This window comes from Pseudochaenichthys georgianus, unplaced genomic scaffold (genome assembly GCF_902827115.2).
Source record: "Pseudochaenichthys georgianus unplaced genomic scaffold, fPseGeo1.2 scaffold_151_arrow_ctg1, whole genome shotgun sequence".
Classification (NCBI taxonomy): Eukaryota; Metazoa; Chordata; class Actinopteri; order Perciformes; family Channichthyidae; genus Pseudochaenichthys; species Pseudochaenichthys georgianus.
In genome coordinates, this window is record NW_027262359.1 from 814,989 (window position 1) to 836,943 (window position 21,955).

The following is a 21,955-nucleotide window of genomic DNA, read 5'->3' on the forward strand; positions in this document are numbered from 1 at the left end:
CCAGTACAAACCACAGACTGTCTGTGTCATGGCGAACACAGTCGCTGCTTTATTTATGTCTGTATAGGGCGTTCCGAGCTGAATAAGGGCGTCAAATGAAGGCAAGACGCCCGCCTGGCGGAAACGCTGGAATTAGGAATATATTGTGATGAAGTGCACACTGACCTGAGCTCCAGGGGTCTCCTTCTTCTTCTCCTCCATGCTGCTCATCAGCTGTCCTGATGAAGACCACAGAGCCGCTTCATTATTAATATAATACAAATATTTAGATATAATTCATCATAAACTGTCAGCAGTGAAGAGGAGGAATTCAAAGAGTTTATTCAATGATATGTTCTATTTCTGGATGCTTATATGTAGTGTTTTATCACACCATGTGCAGTGCCTTGTCTCATCTATGCTGCTGTGACGTAAACATGGTCCAAATTGATCCATTTGGTCAATGTGATGCTAAGCAGAGGAGAACATGATAGAAAGGTCAGATAGTTATTAACGTTACATGCAAATTACTTTAACCATTACGATAACAAGTTGGTTTTCAGTGTAAATTATTATTAATATAACACAAATATTTAGATATAATTCATCATAATCTGTGTAGCAACTTACATTCTAATTTACAGCTCAGTTTGTTCACTTTTATTTCATTAAAATGACTTTATTCACATAGAAAGTGACATTAATGGATGTTTGAACCACGGTTATAACGCTATCCGTGTGTAACTATCACTAAGTTAACACAGAAAGCAAACATTAGCTAGGGAGACTGTTTAATGTACTCCATGTATACAGTATTTTCTGTATATTGTGTATTCTTTAGATACTAGTGATATGTGTCCTGTGTGTATACTTGCTGCTAATGCTTCATTTTTATTATCTTATCGCATCTTTTAAATATGTTTAACTCGTGTAATGCCTGAAAACACTTCTGCTGTGACACATTAATTTCCCAGTTTAAGATAAATCATTATTTAAATAAAGTATATCTATTTATCTAATGAGCTAAACCGTCGCTTAGCTTAGCGTTAGCTGCTAACTGAAGAACTCCATTCATTTCAATGGGGAAAATGCTACGTCGCGGTGAATGGGGATGCTAATAAGCTAGTTAGAGCATACATTTAAAACCATATCTATGGCAAAGAGCACCAACACAACAACTCAAACCGTCTTAAAGACAACTGGTGTAATAAATAACTAACATAAAGTCAGCTGAGCATTACAAATCAACTGTTACTCCCCAGAGCCGAACTGGAATTAGTGTAGCTGTTAGACAATAGCTTTCAGACTTTAGCTTTTAGACTGTGGCTGTTAGCCTTTATTTAAAGATAGTTTGAGACTATTTTTGTCGCACATTTTAAAGTTTTGTTGTGAGTTTCTTTCTTCCAAGATTATAGCTGTTGTGTTAAATAAGATAACTTCTGATTCGTGATTAACTGTAAGCTAAGAGGTGTAAATACACTTAATGAAACCTCTGCATGTGTTTAATCCACTCACCTCTTCTTTTCTCCTTCTTCTCCTCTCGGTTTTTGGCGGATTGCAAAGAACTTTAAAGGTGCATCTTCTTCTTCTCTCGTTTTCTTCTTCTTCTTCTTCTTCTTCTTCTTCTTCTTCTTCTTCTTCTGTGTTTATTGGCGGTTGGCAAACCAACTTGTAGGTGCATTACCGCCACCAACTGGACTGGAGTGTGGACAAGAGACTATGCAGAAAACAATAAACAAAAGAAACAAAACAAAGAACCAAAACTCTAGATTATTTTAAATGTATTAATTTCTCTTAGAAATGTAATAATCTCACAATATATATTGCCTACAATTACCACCACCAGGATGATCCAGTCCATGTCTGAGGTTGTTGGACGTCATCATTTAGGATATCTTTCACGTGTCCCCAGTGCATCCCTTTCACATCAAGGTACTTTTCAGATGATTTGACAATTATTTAGATTCTTTCATTCCGGCTTGTAGTCTGCGCTGAACAGTTGATGATCTCTGCCATAAACAGTACAAACTCTCTTTTACTCACTATCAGAGTGTCCTCCTTCAACTTAACTTCCTGCCTCGTCACTTCCCTCTGCCATCTCTCGTCCAGTCACAGTCCAGTGTTGCCACCACCCCCTCTACCGCTCTACCGTACACCGGAAGTTTACAAGCGCACTCTCAATGAACCGGAAATGGAAATACGTCATCCTGTGCAACTAGCTCATTGTAGTGGATTAAATATTAACTGGGCTGTCAAACGATTACAATTTATAATCAGATTAATCACAGTTTAAAAATTAATTAATCATGATTAATCACCATTCGAACTATGTCCAAAATATGCCATTTCTTTATGAATATTGTTGTGGGAATGGAAAGATAAATGAAAGAAGGTGGATATATCCATTTAACATACAGTATCTATGTTTATTATAACATGTGTGTCAAAATGAAAGACAGCGCACACACCTATCAATCATCAAACCGTGGGGTCTTAATTCATTACGTGTTGATTTGTATCAACGGGGGAGTGGAGTACTTCGTGACCACAGAGTGTGAACGTTGTGATCAGCTGTTTTAGCGCAGTTCTCCAGTGAAGGGGGGAGTCTCCCTCCGCAGCCGGTTAGCATAGTTTTGGCACAATTCCGTTGTACAGACCGACGTTAACAGCAACCCTGTCTGTGCACACGGAGACCGACTCTGTCGTCCGGTGATCGAACCGCCTTCTGGAAAAGCTTCACAAGTACGTCGGTATGCAAATGCACTTTGTGCACAAGTGACGGTACGCATTTCAGATTGCGCACATAACCTGCGTACAGGCCCGCCTTAACCTGCCATCAGGCCCTGGGGCTGATAGTTTTTGTAGGCCCCCTATTTAAACAACAAATCAAAGTCATGTAGCCTCAGCAGGCTCTGTGATCGCACTTCTCCACTCTGCTCTACGCCTGGTCCTCGCCTCCAGATGAGTGACGTATCGGGCCTCCCTCATGTATCTGTCCGGTTGCCGTTGGCTCCCCTCCACGTAGCAAGTCCTCGTCCTCTCCATCTCCTCCAACGGATAATGTCCCTCCTGTCTGTTTTTCCTCTCCCGCTACTCCATCGCTATCAGAACCAGACGGCCTACTTGGCTCCGAGGCCCCGCGGCCGGCACCGCTGCCGCTCGGTACAGAACTCATCTGTCCTTCCTCCTCATCCCGGCCTACAGGTTTAAAATAACCTGTAGGCTTCGACATGTTTTGTAATAGCTGCTTGTCTCGAAACTCCTTTTCCCTCAACAATTTCCTTTTCCGAGCGCCACTCTCAAACTTTTTCTTCTCAAACTTTTTCTCCTAAACAACCTTCATCTGTCACTCAATCACTCGCAATTTGAATACGTCACATCTGAAACATATTCTCATTCTGATTGGCTGTTAAGTGGTGCCCACTGACTGTTTCGAAGTCATCATTTTTGAGATAAATCTCTGGAATCCATCGATCTGATTGATTAGCAGAGCAAATGATCAAAATACTACGGAGGGAAGATATTTTCGTTTGGTTTACTGGTCTGGGGGAAGCTCGCGAATGTGTGTGTTTGTGTATTTTTGCATTTGTGTGTATTGTGTTTGTTTCCCGGGGAAAACACTCGTGAGAAACACCGGCTGTTGTTCTGCCTGCTGTGACGTCAAGTTACTCCGTTCTCCGCTTGTAATAATGCCGAAGCTTCAAAGTTGTATTTATGATCTGAATTTGCCGAAACAAGTTTAATATTCTGAAAGCCAAGACTTTGTTTATTTGAAAACAGATGCAAACAAACTGTAACGGACCCTGCCGTGTTATCTATGATTACTAAACGCCTTACATTCATAATGTCAGCCGGAGGGAGGGGGAGTGAGTGGCGAGTGAGAGCTGTCATCTTCCCTTTACAAGCTTCAAACATTTATTTATCGTGTGATTTTGGAAATAAAAGTTTCATATTCTGAAAGCCAAGACTTTGTTTATTTAAAGGGGACCTATCATGAAAAATGCACCTTTGTACGTCTTTTATACATGAATATGTGTCCCCGGTGTTCCAGGGAACTCACCAAGTGTCAGAAAACACAACACTCTCTATTTTCCTCCTTTGCCAAATCTCTAAAAAAGGGGCTGCAACGGATCTGAAAAAAACGGATCCAGATTTCAACACTTTTCTACGTCACAGAGAAGTCCTCTGCTTATTGGTCAACTCTCCACCTATCAGGGGAATGAGCCACGGCCACGTGCATTGCCAAACCTCTCATTCGCATATGGGCTATCGGCAGGCTAAATCAACCCACATCTGTGTTTTTGCCTGCTCTTGCCAGGATGTCTAAGCCAGTTAAACGTTGTGCTGTTGTTGGCTCCAAGACTCGGGACAGGGGACTGCATGCAATGCCATCAGTGGAAAAAGAAATGAATCTGTGGCTAAACTTCATTTACAAGGGACATGTGCCAGAAGACCACGGCAGATTTCTGTTTGTGTGTTCCAAAATTTTTACAACGGACATGTTTATGAACTTGTCTCAAGTCCAACACGGATATGCCTCCAAAGTAATGCTAAACCCGGGATCAATACCAACCATCCGGGACCAGGCCAGTGAGGACACATCCAATTTTGAAGCTGTAAGTTTTTATTTAGCGGTGTTTTTCCTGATAAAGCTATCTCTAGCTTGTAGCATGTAGCATGTAGCTTCGCCGTATCAATGTCACCTCAAACCCAAATAGTAATCGGTTAGGTGTTTATATGTTTTTGTAACATTTTATTTTGTACGCTCCGCTGTCTTTGCTTTGTCTTTTATTTGAATTATCAGGCATTTGCTAACATGTTCAGACATACTGCCGTAATGGCGATCTGTGTGAAGGCTGTAAAGCCACGCCCTAGGCGATAACACAAGTATTTATTCTCCTATTTATTAGTATTTTGTATCCTCTAAAATCATATTGAGTAAGTTATAATAACAAACGTAATCTTCTGTAGGCAAGTGCCGTTTTTTTCAGCGTTATATGTAAAAGCTTTTGTGATTGTAGTCTGTAAGAACGATCAGATATCATCGATCTGTAAGCTAAGCTACGCTACGCTAATGAGACATGTCGTTTTTTCCAGCGTTATATGTAAAAGCTTTTGTGATTGTAGTCTGTAAGAACGATCAGATATCATCGATCTGTAAGCTAAGCTACGCTAATGAGACATGCCGGTTTTCCAGCGTTATATGTAAAAGCTTTTGTGATTGTAGTCTGTAAGAACGATCAGATATCATCGATCTGTAAGCTAAGCTACGCTACGCTAATGAGACATGCCGTTTTTTCCAGCGTTATATGTAAAATATTTTGTGTGTTTACTTGTTTGCGCACATGAATATAAATGGGGGTGTGTTAGGATACAACACTGTGTATGTATGCGAGGGGACACACACACCACGAGTAAAACTGAGCTAAAGCCCCGTTGGTCTGTTGTTGTTGACAAGGCCTTACCTCTAGCAACAGGCTAATTAGTGGCTAGCACTCATTACAGTCAGTCTACTGAGCTCAGCCCCTCTCCAACACATCATCTGTATTGAGTCAGAAACACAGCATGCACGTTATGGTTCAAAACTAACTCAGATTGGAAAAGGCTAAGCAAAGAGCTTTGCTAAATAGAGAGTTTTGCTAAATAAAGAGTTTTAGCCCCATCTTTTGGGATTTCAAACTATATTTATCTAAATAGTATTTTCTCATCCTGAATACTAAGTTGGGATGATTTTGTTCTAACTATGTGTTCTTCTTTACAGACCAGCACCTCACATACTTACTAATTAGTGACAATTTGTACATCCTTTGCTATTATTTACATTTTTTTTTATCATGGTGGAAATGAAAGACTGTACCTGGCAGCCCTGCACTAAAATGAAAACGCTGAGCGTGCACAAGCCACTACATCCACTGGAAACCCTCTGTATAAACTGCAGTTCCCAAAGGCCAGGAAGGGAGAATGCAGAGCAAAACCAGTAAAGACTGACTCCACATTCCGTAAGTGTTTAAAATATTTATTATACAACTATTTACAAATATAAAATAAAAAAATTAGAAAGAAGTTTCAGTTTTTTACATGCATATACTAATCTAAACCACATTTTTTGTTGTGCTTTTTTTTACCATTGCACAGCCCTACATGGCCAACTTGATGGACCTCATCTTCGACCAAGTCTTTGTGGACCCTCCACCATTATGAGCGACCTGACAGGGAGGAGGTTATCGCCGGGTATACTACACGGTTAAATTTGGCTGCTGTCTGAACCCAACATCGACATTTCACAGATCAGGAAACTCCCTGCGTATCCTGAGGACAACGCAGGCCGGAATCACCACTCTGATCCTGCGTCCAAGGAAGCCCCAGCACCAGCTCACAAAGCTTCTGTAAACATATTTAGTGTCATTTATACAAAATACAAGTAGGCTACATTTAGTTTTTTTTTATGGGTTTTTTTAACCGTTGATTTTGACAATAAAGTTCCGAGTTGATATCAAAATGTGTCGTGATCATTCATGTTTGGATGGGTAAAGAATATTCTGATTTCAAAAGCATAAGGTTGTGTGTGTGTGGACCTTTTTGCCGTACACATGGGTGTGTTATGCCATTGCTGTGTAGTATATAATATAATAGTACATGTACAATGACAGAATGAAAGATTGCATAAAGCCATATACACCAGTATTTATTTCCATGAACAATATTAGCATTCGTTTTACAATTTCAGTCAAAACAAACAAACCACTCACTGCTCTATTTGCCTCAACTGTAGTCCACCATGTTCAGCTCTGTAAATATTCAACGCATTCTGCAGGGAGAACACATTTAGGCACACAGGCTCCAATCCAGGATGGTCCACCATACAGGTTACAGAGTCCTCAAGTTCCTGCATCCGTCTTGACACATTGTGATAAACATATATTGAATGACATGTGAAAAATGTATTTAAACAGACAACTTAGTAAAGCTATCAAAAATGTTACCTGTGGTATCTCCATGCAGCACACATTCTCCGTTCAGAAGGCATCGTGGCGCAATTTGCACAAAGAAGTCAATAACTGAGCTTTTAAAAACACATGAAACTACACACATTGCTGAAAACTGAGGTGTTGTTGGAGTTATACTTTTTATCATCCGAAGTTATTCAACTTTCCAACGGTTGTTGCAGGATGTTGGAAGAAAAGGACTGTAAACTATTAAACGCAATGAGGCCATTGTATATATGCTGAAAATATGAATGTCTCCCTTTATAAATATATATATATATATCGCTGTTTTTGCGTTACAAACTGTACACATTGCATTCTTGCTAATTAGCCAAAATATGAACGGAATAAGGAGCAAGCATCGTAACAGAGTAAAATAAATAGGGACAACAGCTTGTCAGCTAACCATTCAGAAACGTCCTGCTGCAACCGAGATGTTTGCACCTCCACCAAAACCTCCGCTGCTTCAGGGTCAGTTTCTGGATCAAATTGATAATATGCTTGAATACATGCATTGCTCTGAGATGACATGTTTATTCGACACTCGTAATCACAGCAAGCATGGTAACGTGACTCTCGCCGGCTCATGCCTGCTCTTCTGCAGGGGGGCGTGGTCAGCTGCTGCTCAGAATTTTCAAAGACGGGCTTGGAATAGAGCGAAAATGAGCGAAACGAGGCATGTCTAAAAAATGATCTGTTTGGTATTTTGAAAAATAAAATGTATAAATATACCTTATATACAGTAGGTATGGTCATACACTATATCATTTAAATATAGCATGATAGGTCTCCTTTAAGCCAAATTGGAATTTGAATGTGGATTAGTCTTTCTATTGCATAAAACGCCCTGCGTGCTTTCTCTCTCAGTTCCTTCACAGCTTGATTAAAGCTTCCAGTGGAACTTATTTTCAGGCCCAAATAATTTTATTCTGAACAATTTTCTATTGTCTGTGTCCCAATTGTAAAGTCAGTGTTGTTTGCCTGACATCTGGGTCTTTGTTGAAATATCATTGTTTTGTCTTTGTGATGTTGATTGCCATGGCCCAGGTCTGACAGTAAATCGATGAAACAGGCAAATATTTTGCTTTTATTTTGATTAACATATTTGTCAGTTAGGGTGTGAATGTGGTCTGATGTGCGGTGATTTGGTAAGAATCCAATCTGGCTTTTGCTCAGGACATTGTGTTTCGTAAAGAAGTCTATAAGCCGGGAGTTTATAATACTACAGAAGACCTTCCCCAGGTTACTGTTCACACAAATGCCTCAGTAGTTATTAGGGTCAGATTTATCGCCGTTGTAAAAATGGGTGTTATGAGACCACGATTCCAGCTGTCAGGGAAGTACCCTACAATCAGGATCAAGTTGAATAGTTTGAGTATAGCCAATCTGATCTTTTTACTCGAGTGTTTTAGCATCTCGTTCAATATGCCGTCAAGCCCACTTGCTTTTTTTGGTTTTCGGTTAATCAACTTTTTGTCCAGTTCCTGTTCAGTCGTTAGAAAGTCCAAAGGGTTCTGGGAGTCCTTGATGACCAGTTCCTGTTCAGTCGTTAGAAAGTCCAAAGGGTTCTGGGAGTCCTTGATGACCAGTTCCTGTTCAGTCGTTAGAAAGTCCAAAGGGTTCTGGGAGTCCTTGATGACCAGTTCCTGTTCAGTCATTAGAAAGTCCAAAGGGTTCTGGGAGTCCTTGATGACCAGTTCTAATCTGTTGAGCTGTTCAGTTCTTTGTGTTTGTTCTGAGTCAGAGTTGAGAGGAATGCTACAGGTGTTTGAAGTGATCGGTCCAGATGTCTCCATTCTGTATCACTGGGTCATCGTGTTTACTTTTATTTAGATTTTCCAAATGTTCCCAGAATCTGTTTTTGTTTAAAGAATCCTCGATGATTGTTAGTTGTTTTTGTGTGTACTGAGCCTTCTTGGTTTTGATTGTACGTTTGTATTGTTTGAGCATGTGGCAGTAAAGGAGGCGTACCTCTGCGTTGCTAGGATCTCTATGTTCTTGGTTCGATATGTTCCTAAGTTCTTTCCTTTTTTGTTGGCATTCTTCATCAAACCAGTTGATTTCTGTTTGTTTTGGGGGCTTGTTGCTGCATTTCTTCAGTTGGGATGTGTGAGCTGTTCTCATGAAGATGTGGTTCATTGTTCTAACTGCCAGGTCTATTCCTTCTTTATCGTGGTCATATGTGGTGTCCAGAGAGCTGTCTGAGAGTCTTTGAATGTGTCCGTTTCCAATAGCTTTCTGGAACTCTTGTGCACTGTCTGGAGCCCATTTGTATTTTCTTTTAATGTTAAACAGGTTACTGGGTTCAGATTGTGGACTGTTAGTTTCTGTTCTTTTCATGAACACAGTCTTTTGGCTGTGATCATATAGAGGTGTTAGAGGTTTGACTATAAATGAACTGAGAGAGAGCGGGTCCAGATCAGTTATCATGTAATCTACGGTACTCGTGCCAAGAGACGAGCAGAAGGTGGGTCTTCCCAAAGAGTCGCCTCTAAACCTACCGTTAACAATGTACAGACCGAGGCTTTGACAGAGTTGGAGCAGGTCTTTCCCATTCTTGTTTATCTGAGGGTCAGAATTATGGCGAGGGAGATTTGTGGTGTTGCGGGAAAGTTTTGTCCAAATTTGTTACCACTCTCTGAGTTTGAGTCTGGATGGGTTCCAGTACGTGCGTTGAGGTCTCCACGGATCAACACTTTTCCTTGGGCCTGAAATCTGCAGATTTGGGTGTGGAGGTGTGGGAATGTTTCCTCGCTGAAGTAAGGAGAGTCACTCGGAAAAACATATATTGTACATAAAAACAAATCATTTTCTGTACATGTGATGCTTTTGGATAGTTTAATCCAGATGTGGGAGGGCTCGGATTTTGATGGAGGGCAGAAGAATTTGTTTGTAATTTGGGGGACAGTAGATGTTGGAATCAGATCTACAGCAGGTCTCTTGGAGGATGATAATGTCTACATTTTGTGTGTTCTCTTTAAATTAATCTGTTCTATATTTCTGTCCAAACAGAGAAGAATGTATACCTTGGATGTTCCACATAGAGATGGAGAATGGTGTCATTGAGGTGGTCATAGTGAAGAATACAAATACATTTTAAAAATGATATAAACGGGTGTGTGTGTGTTAAGTTAAGTCTTATACGACCTGACTCATCAGTTTGGTGCATATAAGGCTAAGGAGGTGTGTGATCTCTCCCAGGTCGATGTTTGGTGGGGTCTTCAGTGCAGTGGCGTAGCTTTTCTGAGCTGGTTGCTGAAACGGGGGGCAGGGCTGATATCCTGGTGTGGGCCTTGAGTTTATTGGAGTGGTGCTGGCCTGTCTTGCTTGTATGGCTCTGGTTCTGGGTGGGTGGCTCTGAAGGTGAGGTAATAATGGTGGAGGGGGGTAGGGGCCTGATCCAAGGGGATATCTGCGATATTCTCTTGCAGGTGGTGATAGGGGTGGTCCAGTTATATGCTGGCTAGCTCGTCCGTGGCTAACAGAGGCTCCGCCCTGGCTTCGTCCTAAGGCCACATCTTTAAGTGTCTTAGCAAAGACTTTTACAATGTCCTTACGGAGGTGAACGTGGTCATGGAGGCTGTGAATGCCGAGGGTGGGGTGATGTGCCAGGTGGACATTGGGGATTACAGCACATCCTCTGGAGATCTCCGAATTGATCCTATGGATAGTGAGAGGGTAATAATAATAATAATAATAATAATATATTAATTTTATATAGCGCTTTTCTGAACCCAAAGACGCTTTACATTTGGGAGGGAGGGTAGACAAACAAAACAAAAACAAAGACAGAACCAAAAAGAAACAAAACACAACAGAAAAGCAGTCAGGAGGAAGTTGATTGAGAGGGGGGGGGCTTATGGATAGAGAGTTGAAGAGGTGGGTTTTGAGGTGGGACTGGAACAGGGTGAGGGACTCAGGCTCACAGAGGTCTTGGGGGAGGGAGTTCCAGAGCTTCGGGGCTGCCACAGAGAAGGCTCTGTCCCTGAAGCTCCGGAGATTGGCCTTGGGGATTGAAAGCAAACCGGCTGAGGACGATCTGAGGGACCGGGGTGGTTGGTAGAGGGTGAGGAGGTCAGTGAGGTAGGGGGGGGGGGGCAGATGGTGCAGGGCTTTGTAAGTGAGGACCAGGAGTTTGTAGTGGATGCGGTGTGAAACGGGGAGCCAGTGGAGTTCTTTGAGGACCGGGGTGATATGATGCCATGATTTGGTGTGGGTGAGGAGTCTGGCGGCTGCGTTGTGGACACGCTGGAGTCTATTGAGGGAGGTGGAGCTGATGCCGTAGAGGAGGGAGTTGCAATAGTCAAGGCGGGAGGAGATGAAGGCGTGAATGAGTCGCTCAGCTGCAGGGCGGGTGAGAGAGGGGCGGAGTTTGGCAATATTGCGGAGGTGAAAAAATGAGATTTTTACAACATGACGGATGTGGGGCTCGAGGGAGAGGGTGGGGTCAAATATCACGCCAAGGTTGCGTGCCTGGGTGGAGGGGGAAACAGGGGTGCCATCAATGGTGACTGTCAGGTTGGGGGTTTTGCTGAGTGTGGATTTGGATCCGATGAGGTAGAAATCTCTTCTGGGCAGGATTGTGGAGACAGTTATTTTAGAGTTTGGGAGACTCTGCGTAGCCTTTAGCGCCACTTTCGTCAAAGATTCAGCTACTCTCTCTTGCTCTATACGAAGGTTGTTAGTTCCTGTCTGCACAATGATGTGGCTTGGTTCTCCCAGTTTGGCCTTTGTGAGAACATCAAGTGCATTATCTGTTCTTGGGCACCATATTTTTTTTACTTTTTGTCCGGGAAAGAGTTGTTCTTCATCTAAGAATTTTCCATTTGAGTCAATAAGAATTATTACTTCAGCATCAGTCGCTTCTGTGTCGGTTGTTATTTTGATTGTGGAAGGAGGAATATTGTCTGGCTGGTAGCTGGTAGATGGTTGTGGCTCATGCTGGGGCGCTGGGCCATTGGTGAATGGTTTCAATGTGGGGTTTGGTGAGGTTTTACTGGATGATGGTTGCTGCAGCAGGAGGCTGCTGGTTGGAGGCCTTGGCTCAGTGAGTTGTGTGTTACTCGTGGCAGGTTGGGGTCGCTGCAGTGCTGTGGCTGTGAGGCTCTGGAGCTACTCTTTCAGGCTCAGGGTAGTTTGATGTTTGAGGTGCAACTCCTCTTTTACTGCTGTTATTTATTTCTTTAGAATGCCCCTGTCCTCCTGTAGGACAGTCACTTCTCCTCTTAGTTGTTGCATTGATGTTTTTAATTCTTTCTTTAACTGGCAGAGTTCATCCTTAATCTGCTGAAATGATTCACTGGATGGTGAGTGAGAACGTTTTTCTCTTATTTTCACTATCTCTACCCAGTGGCGGCACCAGAGATTTTCTCTAGGGGGTGCTGTGGGGTAGCTTGACGTTTCATAGAGGGTGCACAAATATTAAGGGTTTCCCATTAATGCACCAGCGCTACAGTTGAATTTTCTACTGCAACACTCCCCACACAGTGTACTCGCGACTGTTACAATGAAGGCTCGGTAATCAGCTCACGGCATATAGGTGTAAGCAGGGGTAAAGTGCTATTTTTACAAGTGGGGAGTGGACCTCACCTCCTCTAGGAGGGTCCTCACCTCCTCTAGTGGGGTTGAAGATTTTTTTTTTAAATATTGAAGTTAAAAGCATCACTCTGGTGCACTTTGAGAGCCAAAATGAAGAGATCTATGGATATACAGTATCTCTCAACATACATATGAAACAGAACTGTAAACAGATTTTCTATTTCTTTATAGATATTTTACAAATCACTCCCCTTTTAAAACAAACCGTTTGAGACCCACTGAGATAACTAGACTAAAGTTAACTGTCTAAACACTGAGAGTCCTTTACTTCACCTGAGCTGAGGTTATCTGAGACTCTCAGTCTGACAGGAGAGAGTTCTCCCTCCACCTTGTTGTTGAAAAAGCTCCTTATACCCGTTAGCTTGGCTAGCTAGCACCAGATGCTAACCACAACGATCTCCGGTAGATACCCACCGGTGCGCGAGCTCTCTCTCTCTTGCTCGCTTGCGCACGCACACAAAATGGCTCGTGCCACACACACACAGAGCAGAGCTTGAATGAAACAGACCCAGAAGTAAGCTACTTGTACTCACGAGGCCTATTATGTGCAGAATCCCTCTCGCTTTCAGGTGGTTTTGATTGAGTGTCCACACGTGGACGTTTAAGGACTAAAAAACGATCCATTTGTCACTTTGCTGTTAGCAAATCATTTGGGGCTCCAGCTAACAGGAAGTCACTCAAGTGTCACAAAGTAATTTAGCCTATGGGTAGGTCAAAAATCGAATGGGTGCTGGCCATTGGCCTAATCATATCACCTGTGTTGGCTTTATGTTTTTGGTCAAACATTTATTTGTTTCACATTTGCATTGATGTAATCAATCATTTTTCTGATTTCATTTAATAAAAAAACACATTTCTTGGAGGTGCTTTGGCAATCCTGGGGGGTGCTTCAGCACCCCCTAGCGCCGCCCCTGTCTCTACCTCCTGTAGAGATAGACTCTCTCTGAGAAGGGTCACTGTTCCCTGTAGCTTGTCTTCAGGCTGCAGCTGCTGCTCCTCTCTGAGAAGGGTCACTTTCCCTGCAGCTTGTCTTCAGGCTGCAGCTGCTGCTCCTCTCTGAGAAGGGTCACTTTCCCTGCATTTTGTCTTCAGGCTGCAGCAGTCTCTCTGAGACCTGGGTAATGCAGCTAGCTTTCTCTTTGTTGTGTGTCTTTGTTCGTGCCTTAATAATAAGAACATTTTCTTGGACTAAGGTCAGACCTCACACCCAGCCGCCGGAAGTTGGCGAAAAACCAAGAGGAGAAGAAGGACAAAAGAAGAGGTGAGTGGATTAAACAGATGCAGAGTGTAGATACATTAAGTGTATTTACACCTGTTAGCTTACAGTTAATCACGAATCAGAAGTTATCTTATTTAACACAACAGCTGTAATCTCGGAAGAAAGAAACTCACAAAACTTTAAAATGTGCGACAAAAATAGTCTCAAACTATCTTTAAATAAAGGCTAACAGCTACAGTCTAACAGCTATCGTCTAACAGCTACAGTCTGAAAGCTATCGTCTAACAGCTAAAGTCTGAAACCTATCGTCTAACAGCTAAAGTCTGAAACCTATCGTCTAACAGCTATCGTCTAACAGCTAAAGTCTAACAGCTACAGTCTAAAAGCTACAGTCTAAAAGCTAACGGCTACAGTTATTATTCCACTTCGGCTCTGGGGAGTAACAGTTGATTTGTAATGCTCAGCTGACTTTATGTTAGTTATTTATTACACCAGTTGTCTTTAAGACGGTTTGAGTTGTTGCGTTGGTGCTCTTTACTATAGATATGGTTTTAAATGTATGTTAACTAGCTTGTTAGCATCCCCATTCACCGCGACGTAGCATTTTTCCCATTGAAATTAATGGAGTTCTTCAGTTGGCAGCTAACGCTAAGCTAAGCGACGGTTTAGCTCATTAGATAAATAGATATACTTTATTTAAATAACGATTTATCTTAAACTGGGAAATGAATGTGTCACAGCAGAGGTGTTTTCAGGCATTACACGAGTTAAACATATTTAAAAGATGCAATAAGATAATAAAAATGAAGCATTGGCAGCAAGTATACACACAGGTCACATACCGTGGTAAATTTGGTTTTATATTGGACGTTGGATATTCGACACATTCGAAAAATCTATTTAACACTGGCTTCGATGGACGATTTTTTGTCAAACCAACTTCGATGTGTTAATACAAGGCCCGCCTATATAACACAAAGCTTTTTTTTTCAAAAAACCCACCTTTTGATTTTATACTATTTTTTTTGTGTTAAAAAATGCTATAAATCTATTATGCGGCTTGGCCTTTTCACCTACACATGTCATAGCACATCTGATGAACTCAGCTAACTGCCCTACACTTAACACAAAGCTTTTTTTTTCAAAAAACCCACCTTTTGATTTTATACTATTTTTTTTTGTGTTAAAAAATGCTATAAATCTATTATGCGGCTTGGCCTTTTCACCTACACATGTCAAAACACATCTGATGAACTCAGCTAACTGCCCTACACTTAACACAAAGCTTTTTTTTTCAAAAAACCCACCTTTTGATTTTATACTATTTTTTTTTTGTGTTAAAAAATGCTATAAATCTATTATGCGGCTTGGCCTTTTCACCTACCCATGTCAAAACACATCTGATGAACTCAGCTAACTGCCCTACACTTAACACAAAGCTTTTTCTTTCAAAAAACCCACCTTTTGATTTTATATTATTTTTTTAATGTTAAAAAATGCTATAAATCTATTATGCGGCTTGGCCTTTTCACCTACCCATGTCATAACACATCTGATGAACTCAGCTAACTGCCCTACACTTAACACAAAGCTTTTTTTTTCAAAAAACCCACCTTTTGATTTTATACTATTTTTTTAATGTTAAAACATGCTATAAATCTATTATGCGGCTTGGCCTTTTCATCTTAACATTTTTTAAGGTGATTAGGCTACATGGAATTCTTTAAATGACTTACAATAGCTAAATATACATCTTCACATAAAACAACCAAAGGTTGACACGGCAATAGTAATGAAAGTTACTTTTTTTAATTATTATGTAAGCATTTTCAAGGATATGCCAACAGAAAGGCACCTCAGGACGACAATAATTCAGATATTACTAAATCGCTTCCATATAATATAAGGACTTCAGAAATAGTAGGCAAGAGGATATTTTTAACTGACAGTTGAAAACACTGTATATGTCCTATATTGCAACATGGTCAAAAAGACAAAAACAAAGAACTGTTATCAATTTTGATGATAAGGAACATTTTAACAATCAGAGTGTTTGCTTTTTCTCATGCAGAGGGTACTTTTCTTTGTTCATCGGATGTGTTATGACATGTGTAGGTGAAAAGGCCAAGCCGCATAATAGATTTATAGCATTTTTTAACATTAAAAAAATAGTATAAAATCAAAAGGTGGATTTTTTTTTTTTGAAAAAAAAAGCTTTGTGTTAAGTGTAGGGCAGTTAGCTGAGTTCATCAGATGTGTTTTGACATGTGTAGGTGAAAAGGCCAAGCCGCATAATAGATTTATAGCATTTTTTAACACAAAAAAAATAGTATAAAATCAAAAGGTGGGTTTTTTAAAAAAAAAGCTTTGTGTTAAGTGTAGGGCAGTTAGCTGAGTTCATCAGATGTGTTTTGACATGGGTAGGTGAAAAGGCCAAGCCGCATAATAGATTTATAGCATTTTTTAACACAAAAAAAATAGTATAAAATCAAAAGGTGGGTTTTTTGAAAAAAAGAGCTTTGTGTTAAGTGTAGGGCAGTTAGCTGAGTTCATCAGATGTGTTTTGACATGTGTAGGTGAAAAGGCCAAGCCGCATAATAGATTTATAGCATTTTTTAACATTAAAAAAATAGTATAAAATCAAAAGGTGGGTTTTTTGAAAAAAAAAGCTTTGTGTTAAGTGTAGGGCAGTTAGCTGAGTTCATCAGATGTGTTTTGACATGGGTAGGTGAAAAGGCCAAGCCGCATAATAGATTTATAGCATATGTTAACACAAAAAAAATAGTATAAAATCAAAAGGTGGGTTTTTTGAAAAAAAAAGCTTTGTGTTATATAGGCGGGCCTTGTATTAACACATCGAAGTTGGTTTGACAAAAAAATCGTCCATCGAAGCCAGTGTTAAATAGATTTTTCGAATGTGTCGAATATCCAACGTCCAATATAAAACCAAATTTACCACGGTAGGACACATATCACTAGAGTATCTAAAGAATACACAATATACAGAAAATACTGTATACATGGAGTACACTAAACAGTCTCACTAGCTAATGTTTGCTTTCTGTGGTAACTTAGTGATAGTTACACACGGATAGCATTATAACCGGGGTTCAAACATCCATTAATGTCACTTTCTATGTGAATAAAGTAATTTTAATGAAATAAAAGTGAACAAACTGTGAGCTGTAAGTTAGAATGTAAGTTGCTACACAGATTATGATGAATTATATCTAAATATTTGTATTATATTAATAATGAAGCAGCTCTGTGGTCTTCATCAGGACAGCTGATGAGCAGCATGGAGGAGAAGAAAGAGACCCCTGGAGCTCAGGTCAGTGTGCACTTCATCACAATATATTCCTAATTCCAGCGTTTCTGCCAGGTGGGCGTCTTGCCTTCATTTGACGCCCTTATTCAGCTCGGAACGCCCTATACAGACATAAATAAACCAGCGACTGTATTCTCCATGACACGGACAGTCTGTGGTTTGTACTTGTTTAACTTCTGTCTAGTTTCTGAACAGATATGAGGAGCTGTGAGCTCTGAGGGCTAACAGCTAACGGCTGATGTTGGTTTTGTGGTTCACATTGTCACTACCTGATCTGCAGCCCTGCCCTATCTGCAGTGCGCATGTGCAAGAAGGTCCGCCATATTTGACAACTCCATACGGCAACTCTAATAGGACATTTGACGTCTAGACGGCTGCCCGATTTGCATCGTGCATGAGAGAGAGAGAGAGAGAGAGAGAGCACACCTTTATCTATTTAATAAAGTTGTAAAAAATAAAGTAAGAAATCATTCCAATGTGTACTATAGGACAGTAAAAAGTTTAAAAGGGGAGTGATTAGTCAAATATGCATAAATAAAAAGAAAGAATGCTAACTAGGTAACATAAGATAAGAATAAACAGGTTTAAATGACTGGTTGTGATCATATTCTAAAGATGTTGGGATTATTGAAAAGTATACAGCTCCCTTTCATCTGAGTGTTGAGAGCTGTATCCATAAATTCATGTTGGGCTCAAAGTAGGGCTGCTCGATTATGGCAAAAATCATAATCTCGATTATTTGGGTCAATAATTGATATCACGATTATTAAAAACGATTCACCATTTACTTTGAAAACAGCAATTTATTGAAGAAAATCATTTGAAAAGTATGTTTTTAACAGTTGATTACCCTGAACTTTAAGTATAATTCAACTGAAAAACCTATTTAAAAAATAAATAAAATCGTTTTATTTCGATTATGTTGTTTTCATAATCGTTGCAAGCCAAAATCGTAATTGCGATTAAAATACGATTTAATTGAGAAGCCCTAGCTCAAAGTGCACCAGATTGATGCATTCAACTTCAACATTTAAAAAAAATCTTCCTGGGGGTGCATGCCCCCGGACCCTCGAGGATGTGACGTCCACCACCAAATAAAGCGGGTTAAAATAATTAAATTGCATACATTTTATTTTAGTTAACACTGAAAACGGGTCCCACAGACCCAAACAGCACTCAAAGGTTAAAGGTAGCATATCATAATGTTAAAATGTGCTAAATATATACACTGCAAAAAAACAAAAAAGAGGAGTAAAAGTAGCTCACAACTTGTTTTATTTTTTGAAAGTAACCCTCATCCTAAAAAAAGTTGGAGACCCCTGTTATAGAACGATACATTTGACAATTTTAAGCTTGGCCTACCATTTTATTGGAGCGATGAGGAACAGGTGGGGCTTGAAAAGGCCCACCTGTTCAAAGTGGGGAATGACAGAAAAAGTTTGAGAACCACTGACTTCCGCCATATTTGACAACTCCATACGGAAACTCTAATAGGACATTTGACGTCTAGACGGCTGCCCGATTTGCATCGTGCATGCGCGAGTCATAAACGTCTCAAATATCTTTATCAAAATATTTTGGTATTTGAAATAAAATGAAGGACATTCACAGTTAATGTAATTAGATATAAATTATGAATGCCATACATATTGCATACATTCAGTCAATATTTCTTCAGCATGTATGATGGCTGTCCAACAGAAGTTACATCCATTTCTCAATTATTCTGACAATGTACTTAACCCAATAAAATGACCCAATAAAAGGAGTTGTTCAATAATAGTGAAGTCACGTTGTAATAACAATAACTCATCTCTCTCGTTCAGATTAATATTGTTGGTTTTTTTTAGTGTTCTTTTTCTGCTTTGCCAAATGCCAATGTGTCAAATGTCCTATTAGAGTTGCCGTATGGAGTTGTCAAATATGGCGGACCATCTCGCACATGCGCACTGCAGATAGGGCAGGGCTGCAGATCGGGTAGTGACACACATTGAAGATGACGTCGCGGCTCCGCCTACACTGCGTTACTATAGTTACTGCCCCACTTCCTAAACTGTATTGGAAATGCAGCATAAAGTGAGCCTGGCCTACCAAGGCCTAACTATACCGTACTAAACCGTGCAAGGCCCTGCAGTGGAAATGCGCCATAAGTGGATGTCATTGAAGAGCTTTCCAAGAGCAGTCTCAGTGCTGTGGTTAGGACGAAAGCCTGACTGGAACACATCCAAACAGTTATTTACATGCAAGAAATTACTCAACTGTTGAAAAACTACTTTTTCAATGATTTTACCTAGAAATGGGAGGTTTGATATGGGCCTGTAATTGTTCATTACTGAAGCGTTCAGTTTTTCGACACTCTTTTTTCTGTTCTCACGGTCATGGCCTTCCTCCATGGAGATCTTTTCTTGCCAGTCACTTCCTTTACCCTAGTTGGAGCAATGGCATCTATACAGACGGCACCTCCTGTTGTTATCACAAGCAGTCTGACCTGGTCCACTTACACTACATCACTATTTAAGAGGGCACAGCAGCGCCTACACTTCCTGCGCAGGTTGAGAAGAGGACAGCTCCCCCCTCTCATCCTCACCACGTTCTACCCTCACCATAGAGTGTGCTGACCAGCGGCATGTCCATCTGGTCGAGAGACTGCACCGCCAAAGACTGGAAGTCTCTGCAGAGAGTGGTTAGGACAGCAGAGAAGATCATCTGAGTTTCTCTCCCTCCCATCAGAGACACCGCTCAGAAACGCTGCCTGACAAAAGCCCAGACATTTTTTTCAGACCCCACTCATCCTCACCATGCTCTGTTCTCCCTGCTGCCCTCCGGCAAGAGGTTCCGCAGCATTAAGAGCAGAACAGCAGATTCTGCAATAGCTTTTTCCCCAAGCCATCAGACTGCTGAACAGCAAGTAGACCAGTAACATAAAGATTACATTACGCTGTGTAAAGAGCACATATTTGTTATATAGTATGTCTATCTTATTTATATGTATAGTAAGTCTTTATATTTTAAACGCACACTTTATCTTTAATTTTTATCAGCACCACGTCACTATTATTTATTTATATGTACAATTTTAGCAAGTTGTTATATTGTCCTGTTCCTGTAAGCCAGTACAACGACATGTGGTTTTAATAGTACACTCTGTGTCTCGTTGAAATGACAATAAAGTATGTCTGTCTTATCGATCCGGTCCTTTAACATTACTTTTATCGGTTCTTTTGGAGACAAAAATAAGGTAAACTAACTAAACAAATTGTGAACAAAACTAACATTGCTTTTTATTTCAATTAAATAAATAATATTTCACATCAAAAGAAACAACAGTGTTTTAACAAGTCGTATTAAATAATCTGAAGACAGAACTGTGAACAGAATAGCTGAAACTTTAACAAACTAAATAACTCTGTTACCTCTAATCATTATGTTTGTATAATGTAGTTAGCTCCGTGTGTTGCTGCTAGCATACATAACACCTGACGTGGAAACATTACTCGTGGACGGGGCTACAGAGCTGCTAGAAAGACAGTCGAACCCGGTGCATTCCTCCGTCTGGATGTGAAGCACTTTTGCTAAATGTTAAGACAAATTGCTCGTGTTACCGCCCTCACATGCTAAACTCTTATTCCACTTTTGGTAACGAGTATTGTCCACATCGACACGGCTATAGTTTAACCACACCTCGGAGCGCGTTCTCTCCGCCATCTCCTCCGTGTGTGTGTGTTGCTGCATGTAGCAGCTGCGTGTGTGTAAACTGCCCCGCCCCCTCGCTCATTCACTCACGGAAAAAGTTACTTTACTTACTATAAAAACTCACGGTAAAAAAATGCACTCCCTATTCCATTGTCATGAAGGTGGAATCTAACTATATCCAGAATAAGTTGTATTGGATCCAGGCTAGAAACATGTTTATTTCTGCTGTAAAGTTGGGCATTTTCACATGGGGGTCTATAGGAATTGCTCCATTTTGCATCCATCCCCTGTCGGCCACTAGATGAACTGCAGTTTGTGGCACTTCCTTCTGGGCTTCCCGGCTCTGCGCTATGAAGCGCTGATTGGCTGTGGGTGGGCCAGACGTGCATGTTGGTGGGCCCAGGCCCACCCGGGCCCATCCACAGCTACGCCACTGGTCAGAGGGCCTAGGTATAAAAGTCACGGCTCGCCACTGACCAGATGCTAACATCAACATTCCACGTTGCCACTTGCGCACTCACAAAATGCGTTCGTGCCGCACACACAGAGCCGAGCTTGAATGAAACACAGAGACCCAGAAGTAGGCTACTTGTACTGTACATCATATTATTTTCGATGGCTTTACTGTATAATCAGTGTAACAGATTAACAGATCGCCACCAGGCTTTCATCTAAACACACACTATTATTTATTTATATGTACAATTTTAGCAAGTTTTTATATTGTGCTCTTCCTGTCAACATTTCGTTTTAATAGTACACTCTGTGTCTTGTTGAAATGACAATAAAGTATGTCTGTCTATAAGACCCTTTGAGATCATTAAGTCCAGAGTGTGCCCCTTATTGTGCATGGGCTCCGTCACATGCTGAGTCAGTCCATTTCATTGATTTATTTAAAACAAGGGACAGTGTACATTAATCAACATATTAAAAACATGTAAAAGTACTCGAATTAGCCAAAAGGCTAGTTTTCACCGATAGTCCCTTTGCCAGATGGTGATGGGCATCCTAAAAGCAATAATAAAAATATCACGACATTGTTATACCATTGTACATATTTACAATAGATGACATCACTGAATACAGATAAGAGCAAGTCATGATAATAAATTAAAAATGTACAATATGCACTCATACACACACCTACACCTA

At 40.6% G+C, this 21,955-nt stretch overlaps 2 pseudogenes; one reads left to right on the top strand and one right to left on the bottom strand.

Moving 5' to 3' along the window:
* Positions 1–1,594, bottom strand: part of LOC117441148 (zinc finger protein 208-like) — a 447,659-nt pseudogene extending 446,065 nt beyond the window's left edge.
* LOC117441147 (zinc finger protein 721-like) overlaps positions 1–21,955 on the top strand; it is a 424,075-nt pseudogene that overhangs the window by 355,286 nt on the left and 46,834 nt on the right.